Source organism: Corvus kubaryi, unplaced genomic scaffold (genome assembly GCF_017639235.1).
Source record: "Corvus kubaryi isolate FWS band 111438036 unplaced genomic scaffold, C.kubaryi_AGA036_p1.0 split3-73, whole genome shotgun sequence".
Classification (NCBI taxonomy): domain Eukaryota; kingdom Metazoa; phylum Chordata; class Aves; order Passeriformes; family Corvidae; genus Corvus; species Corvus kubaryi.
The window spans coordinates 4,831,811-4,840,302 of NW_024582091.1; positions in this window are offsets into that span (position 1 = coordinate 4,831,811).

Sequence of the window (8,492 nt, forward strand, 5' to 3'; positions counted from 1 at the left end):
CAACTGCTTTCGAGGGTCCACTCTTGAAGTTTTCTGGGGTACAATTTTAAGGTTGAGCCGTTCAGAAACAAAAACAGAGGCCCTTCTCCTTCCCTGGGAGCAAAGGGTCTTCATCATCTTCATCGTTAGGACTATCTCTGGGAGCATCTCTAGGAACTGAGGTTTTCTCCTTTCCCATTTGGAGCAAAAGTCCTCATCTGGTTCATCTCTACGGACTGAGGTTTTCTCCTTTCCCGTTTGGAGCAAAAGTCCTCATCTGGTTCATCTCTCCCTGTCCAAACTTCTCATGAAATTACAGCTGCGTCAGCATCTGCCTATCTCAGCGCAGGTGCTTTTGCTCACGAGTTGAACACTCCACCCCCCATATCTTCATGAAATTACAACAGGATACTCTGATATATCATAGCTTCACAACAGAATTTCAGCTTTAAGCATCTCCTCTCTCTCTTCCCTCAGGTTTTCAGCTCTTCACAGCAATAAAAGGGTTAATCTCACCTCGGCCTTGCAGCTTTGCAGCTGGAATGTTGAATTTTTCTTATCGCAGTGGAGAGGGGGGAGAGCCGAGCCGCTCCGGCTGCCCACGGCAAGGCAGTGGGGGGGGTTCCATGGCTGGAACAGGTCCATGGCTTCAGGATGGCCGTGGCCCGGCCCGGCCTGGCCCAGGCAGGGCCTGGCCGGGCCCGCTGGCCCCCACACGGGGCCCGCAGCCACCTGTGCCAGCGCCGGAAACGAGAGAAAGCTTGGAGGGGGAGTTTGCCTATTCTTAAATGTGGATCACAGAGGTGATCACAACTTTAAGTGGCTTAGAGAATTGTCCATATTCAAACTGGCCAGCTGATAGGTTCTATCAGTTCCCAGAGGAAACTGTAAGCACCCCTTAGCAAGGACGTCCCTTCCGGGACTATGCTTGCTAACCTATGACACCTTTCAATAGAAAATATCTGGAGTTTAATTTAATCACCTCTTGAAACAAGGTCCTTTCTAGAACATAATGTGCTAACAGGGGCATTCAAATAGCATGCCATCAACTTCAGGAAACTTCTAGGCAAAATCAAGAGATTCTTTTAATAGTTGTCTGTGTTACAGTGTTTGGAATTCTGTAGATACATATATATATAACTAGTATGTGTAGGATGGGCAGAAACAAAGGACACACGGATTCAGAACAGAAAAGTAGAAGATGACATTGAAATAACAAGTGCTCTCACTGCAATCTGGAGATCAATTTTCAAAATCAGAACAATGCAGAAGTATCTAACAGTCACCTGATGGGTTTGAAGGACATTTCCTGCTTACCTTACACCAACTTAACTGCCACGAAATAAAATAATTCTCTTCAAGCTAAAAATTTGGATTCATGTGGCAGTTTTCACAAAGATTCAAGAGGCTAAAGATCTGTATTTTTCAAACTCAAATGCTCACTGATGCAGAAAAGGTACATGTCCCAATGTGGTGAGTGGCCCTCTCTCAAATCACTTACCTATTTTCTCTCACCACTAATGCAGTAAGGAGAAAAGCCCTTAAAGCCAATTCACATCAGTGAAATTTGTCAAAAATTATTTTAATTCCTTTATGATACCAGAAGAAGACTGTAGGTCAGAATGTAAAATAATCTCTCTTTAATAGGTGCTCACATCTAATATGTGAGTGCTTCTTGTTATCTGTCTAATGGTATTTCACGTGACCATCAGCATTTTGGTTATGACATGTGCCATTTGGATCTGCTGTTGCAATGTGCATATACTGTTCTATGCCGTGGTGTAGCACTGCCCTGTCCTATAAATTGCCTAGAAAGGAAGGGTTCTTAATGTTGCTGTTGATTCCTGAAGGTTTTGCTCAAATAGTCTCATGTTAGGTTAGTGCTTTGTGGCCTAGAGCCTGGAGATACCAAACCCTTTTCTAGGATTCTAATCATTGTAATCACTGTAGTCTACTATTATATTTCCCATTAAATATGTGCCAAAATCTAATGTCTACATAGGGCAATACATAAGAATAAGATTCTTTCTCAATAATGAATCGGCAGAGGAGAATGATGTATCATCTTTCATGAAAACACAATATCCTTTTCTTACAAAAAACAGGTACATTTACTATTTCACTCAGTTTTTAGCATTTCTTACATGACATAGCTATGAGAAAGTCTGCCCCAATAATTCTTAAAGGAAAGATACAAGGATTTTAGAAATGTAAAGTTTGTTCTGAAAGTGAATTAAGTGAATTCAAGCTAGAAATGGCTGGGCCAGCTCCAGGGCTGGAAGAATGACACATGCATGAAGGCAGTATGCACTAGCCTTATTGAATGTATTTACTTGCTAGGATGCAGTGTGGAGCAAATGCAGCTATAGAAATTTTTGACATGTAATTGGTACATCCCTGCTGCCCTATGTGCACCGTTTTTATATAGCAAACACTTAGGGCTAATCTGGGACTTTGTATATATTGTATTCACTAAGGCACTTATGAAAATCTTACCATTTGAGCTGGATCACCACTGTATTTATTGTGAAGCCACTGTACCTCAGAAGCCATTGTCTTCCATCTCAATGATGAAAATGAACTTTTGTTCATATCCAGTTCTTTTTCCCTATCGGGGCCAGGTTGCAGATCTTTGTATCCTATTTGGACTTCCTTGTCTCTCTGTATGTGGGCAGAGTGTTCCTGTTTCATGTGCTGCACAGGGAATAATAACATCAGAGGAGTCAGTGCTTGTAAAATCAAATTAAGGTGTGGATGCAGGTAGGTTCCCATTAGCCCTGTGTACTCATATTGATGTCATAGTGACACTTCCAGCCTCTTCCTTTCTGCCGTTTGTGTTCTTCCCTCCAGGATCCAGTTTTTCTACACCTTTCCTGTCCTTTATTTGATTGCAGACTCCATAGTGCTTCCTGGGGTCAAGCCTAACTAGGACTTGTTGCATCATGGGAACCTGAAAGAAGCCAGTAAGTTTCATACACATTTCAGAACACTAGTCTATAGTTTGGACCACTGATGCTGATAGGGAAACCTGAGTGGTCATAAGTTGTTTTTCAAATCCAGTTATGTACTAAATACATTTGAATATGCTGGCATGTACTGTGACCCTTTAATTCATATGCTAAACAACAGCATGTTACAACTTGCAGAATCTGCTGTCGATACTTATCATAGTTCTTGCTGGCATGATTTAGCTCTCAGAGGCTGATAATTGTGACCTTGTAGTTCTTGACCTTAAAACTGTAAAGGTCTATCACAACCTTTTCTAAAAAACAGGCTGTGATTTCTCAAGTTTGAAAAGTTTGCTTTTATGAGTGACCAAAGTATTCTCTACACACTTTGTATTTTTACCTGTATGGGTGTTCATGACAAAATGCAAGGTGCTTGTCTCCTTCCTTTTAGACATTATTTTATCTCTAGGCATGAAATATACATCAATTAAATGTTGTCACCTCTTAAATTTGATATTATTACTGTCTGGATCCTTTTAAAGATACGCTTTTCCACCCATAGTGCAGCACTTTGTTGACAGAAGAAAGCAACTTCTTGTGATTATTATATCTTAGGTTCTGGCCAGCTCTGGAGTTTGGGAATTATTTTACTGTGTGTCATACCACATCTTCTTAGTGTTGCATGGAACTGCTCATCAAAGGTAAAAATACAATGCAGTTTATTAATTAATGCTGTTCACAGTATGTTATGATGTATAGAATTAGGCCTCATATTCATGTCCTTGTATTCAGCAAAAATTATTTAAGAGCTCTTCTTTTCTCCTTTGGCAGTCTGTGACTAAGTTGTCTGTCTTCACTGTGAGCTGGTGGAACTGTCCTATTCCAAAAGCACTTCTTTCGTCAGTCCCCTCTGTGACTGACACAGTTAGAAAATGCCTCTTTTATTAAAAAGAAAAAAAAAGGGGCCAAAAAAATTCTGAAAATATTTTCATATTGACCTTAAATATTTATTATTTTTTTCACTGAATACAATATAGTTTTCTTGTCTTCTAGTCCTGGATTTTTTTCACATTTGACCTTATATATTTTTCCTGTGTTTTAACAGCATCATAATTTTGACCATGGTTTTGATCTTTTCCTGCCAATTCTCTTTAACATTTGGAGGCACAGCTCACTTTTTGTCAACAGACTGTCCTACAAACTAGACTACTATACCTCACAAAATAAGCCTATTATTAAGATTTTCTCCTTGATTTTCAATGTGGATACCAGATTGCCCAAGTCTGCAGCATATCTACTGTCCCTGCTGATTCTTGGTTTTAGTTTTAAAAGATAAGGCAAAACATTCACCCAATTAACTCTCTACAGTCTCTCTCATCAAACACTTTTAGCACTGTTACAGTGTTCCTAGCATCATTCCTGAGATTCTAAAATGTTACTTACTTTTTTAAACTTAATTTGCTGATTTCTATCTTCCATGGGCATATCTGTGTTCCCAGAAGGGTTTGTAGCTCACAAGATCATGCAGCATTTTAATCAGAAAAACCAGTATTCTCACTGATCTCATTTCCTGCAATCTGTCTATTTTCTCTGCTTCTCAAAGCTGTCTGGCTTCCTCATGGATCACACTTCCTTTTTTGCAGGTCTAGCTAAAATGTGTGATGCCTAACAGCTAGCTAATAGCACATGAGGAATCCCTTTCAGCATGAGAACAGATGTGTTATTTAAATGTCAATTTGCTACAGCTTAAGTTCAAGTAACAGTCATGAAGAAAAGCCTCTGAATATCCTCTTACTTTTGCCTCCATTAGGATTTTGATGCTCCAGTTCACAGAGGCTGAAGTAATACCAAAGCCAGTTGGCTCTGTATCCTTGGGACATTATGGCTGGATAGTTCAATGATCCAGGCCATCAGTTTCATATTGTTCCCGTCTATCTTCAATTGACATTCAAGTCTTGTTTTGAAGTAATTGCAGTTTAATGAACATCTGTTTTCAGCTGTGCTCAGCGATAGATTAGACATGAGCTTGGTTTCCTAGCTGAGCCTTCAACTTGCCGTGACACTCCTGAGTGTAAACTGGTTCCATGGCAGCTCTGTCAATGCACAGGGACAAAATATCTCTTCATGTAAGTTGTTTGAATGCCAATGAATACAATGCCCTAATGCGATTTTAATCCTTCAGGCACATCTGGGCATACATAAGCACAGATCTTGGGAGAGATGTAAACATGAGGGTACAACTTAAAAGAGTTTTTCTCAGCTGTGTTACCAGGTCTGTGAGATGGTATGAACTGCATTTGCTGTGTTTGAGAACTGGGCCAAGAATTCAGTAGTGATTTTGCCAGAGGAGGATGACAAAATGGGGCCTATGTAGATATTCTTTAAAGACTTACATAATGCTCCTTAGTTTAGTTTGCTTTATACTCTATCCCATGCCAAAACATAAAATACCCAATTACAGAACATTAACATGTTTCTGAGGCCATGGGATATTTGCATATTTGATAAGTAACTTTTCAGAGAGTTCCACAGTATATAAACTGTGGTGCTGTTACGGAATGTGGCTGTTAATCAGTGTTGTGCATTTGCAACACTTAGGCATCCTGGAGAAGTAAAAATATTGAAAAGTGAAGGGGAGCCTGACTTTCACATGATGCTGTTTTATAACATAATAACATTCAACTAGGAGGTCTGGAGTTGAGTAAGGTATGACACTTACAGGAAAATCCTATGTCTTGTGGCCTCAGTCTCCAAATATCAGTCTGGTCTGGTTTTAAAGCAGATGTATTAACTTAACAAACATACTGTGTAGAGCACATTGCTCTGAAAGAACAGGCTCAAGGACCAGATTCTAGTAATAATTAGCGGTCAAAAATTATTAAAATAACCTGTTTTCCAATGGTTTCTAGATGGATTGTGAATAAGATGTAGAATAAAATAAAAATAGAGTTTTTTGTAAATAATTATTGTTTAATTACAAGAAGTGAGAAAATTCCTTGTCATATGCATAGACCTTTTATGCAGGTCCACAGTAGAAAAGAGGTACACCAATAAGGAAGTCATTATAGGATCAGTGTCATAGATTATTACAGGCAGCAACATAAGGGAACAAATACAAATTAAATAATTAAAAATTACCTCAAGCATCAAATTAAATAATTTACAACCATCATAAGATATTGCAATAAATTAATGCCATTAAAATCGTAAGCAATGCAGACAGGCCAGATGCCAGGCAGAAAGATTCGGCAGTGGCTATTTGGCTGCACTTCAGATCTGCTTGTTTCCTGAGTCCAAAAGCGTGGACAGCAGCCCAGTAACCCAGAGGAAAGGGTCTGACCTTCTCTTCTGCAATGGCTCTGCTTTGCCAACTTACTATAGCAGTTTCACTAATCACCTTGTCTTCCAGATAGCCAGGATCTTTTTCCCAGAGGCTAGTTGACACTGAGCTGCAGCTAGGGCACTGGACACCAGCCACCTCTTCATCCTCTTCCTCTTTTTAAACCTAAAAGTCTTCTTTAGGTATGGTGGTTTTATTTTGTAATGTTCTTAGACTGATCATATTTGTTGTGAGTCTTCTGTATTTCTGTACAGTGTGAAGTGTTTTTTCCTATTCCCTTTCCACTTTCACCCTGTAGTTGTTTTGATATGCCTCCTCCATTTCTTCTTTTGGTCTCATCACCCCAAAATGTGGGTAGGAAGACTGAGTTGCTGATACTCACCACAAATGAGGCTGTGAAAATTAAATGGCTCAGTATACTGATTGGTACTGAATTGCATAGACAGACACAGAGACCTATGTATGTGCTTATGACTTAAGTCTTACTAGAACTCTGAGAGGAATATCCTTTTCCTAACATGGTATGACCTTTCCAGAAACAAAATATATAGATTTGAATGGCACTGTTGCATTCACTCCTGTGGGGTTTTTGCAATGTTTTATTAGAATTGTGTTTGTTCACATTTCGCATATTTAAAAAAGCTGCAAGGTTTGCTTTGCTTTTGTGTCTATACTCAGCTCATGATGGTACCTTGTTTTGTGGGTTCTATTTTCAAATTCCTCCCTTTCAACACTGTGGCATCTCTTCCTTTATAAACACTGAGGAGGTCTCATCTAGGCTGTATGTTCAGTCTGTCCTAGGGGCAGAAGTCCCCTATCTATCCTTTATGAGGACTAGGGGGAAGAAAACTGAACATTAATCTTTCAGGAAGCTGAACTGGGTACCTGGCAGTGCTTGCTGAAGCATGTGTCTAGTGAGCAGCACTGTCTCTGCCTGCAGAGAAGCAGAAAATGGCTCTGTAAACTTTATCTTGACTCACAAAAGATTGTCCTTGCAAAATGGAGACCAAGCTTTTTAATTTTTATTCTGTAAAATGTGTTCTTTAGGAATGTAAAAATTGCAGGTAATTATGTTTGTCATGTTACTTGCTCTCCTCCATCCCACAAGCCAAGATACAGGAGACAAGTGCTTTTAGCTCCATCTAGGAGGCAAAGAGACTATTACTGTATCTACCTGAAACCAGATCCAGCAGGTTTTTCTCATTTCTAAACTGCATTTTAATGGCTCCAATGAATTAGTCTTGCTGCATCTCTCCCAGTCAGACTGCCATTTCTGCCATCATTTTTGTGCATGAAATTCTGCAATGCAGAGAGCCAAATTTTGCCCAGCCTAGCAGCATCTAAGTTTACATTTTATATAACTTAGTTAAGATAATGGAGCTAATAGAAAATAAAAAGTTATTTCAACCAAACGAATTAATGCCTGAAAAAGGGGAAAACAAATCTCATTACCTTACTGAAGGGAAAGACACATTTTAATGAAAACAGTGAATGAAGAGTAAGAAGTACATTTGAACCTGGATACCTCATTCAAGGTCACACAGAAAATCAAGTATAGAGATGAAGTCAGCCCCCAAAACATCAGCCTCCAAAACACCCTCTCTCACTTTACTCAGAAGGTAATCCACTTCTTCCCAGTTAATAGGAGTCTCAAAGAATCAGAATCATAGATTGGTTTGGGTTGGAAGGGACATTGGAGATAGTTGGTTCAAACTGAGCAAATTCACTCCTACAAATAGATTATATTTTTCATTTTTATTGTTTATTTATTTTAGCGCTGAAGTGTCAGTACAAAGGAATGGTGGATTTTTACCTGCCTGATGTAGTAGCTGTGTGAATGTCTTCTGACCATCAACAACCTTTTTTCATTTTTTGTATGACAATTAATCAATCTAGTCAGTATATCATGAACTTAATCTCCCACTTTTATGGTAGTCTTCCCTCTTCCTTCTTCCTACACACTTTCTACCTACAAGTACTGTCTGTTCCTTTTACAGTTAACTGATTGTCCATTTTTCATTATTTTTTCCTGCTTAACAGAACCTTCATCTTGCAACTTTTTATGAGCTTTAAAAAAGACCACAGAGCATCTCCAGTTCTTTTCACTTAAGCTCTTTGGTGAGCTAATCCAAATTGCAGTTTTTTGGCAAGCCTAGAAGCATGTCTGCAGTTTTCTGACATCTTAATAAAATGTAATACATGACTTCTAAGACTAAACTCAGAGG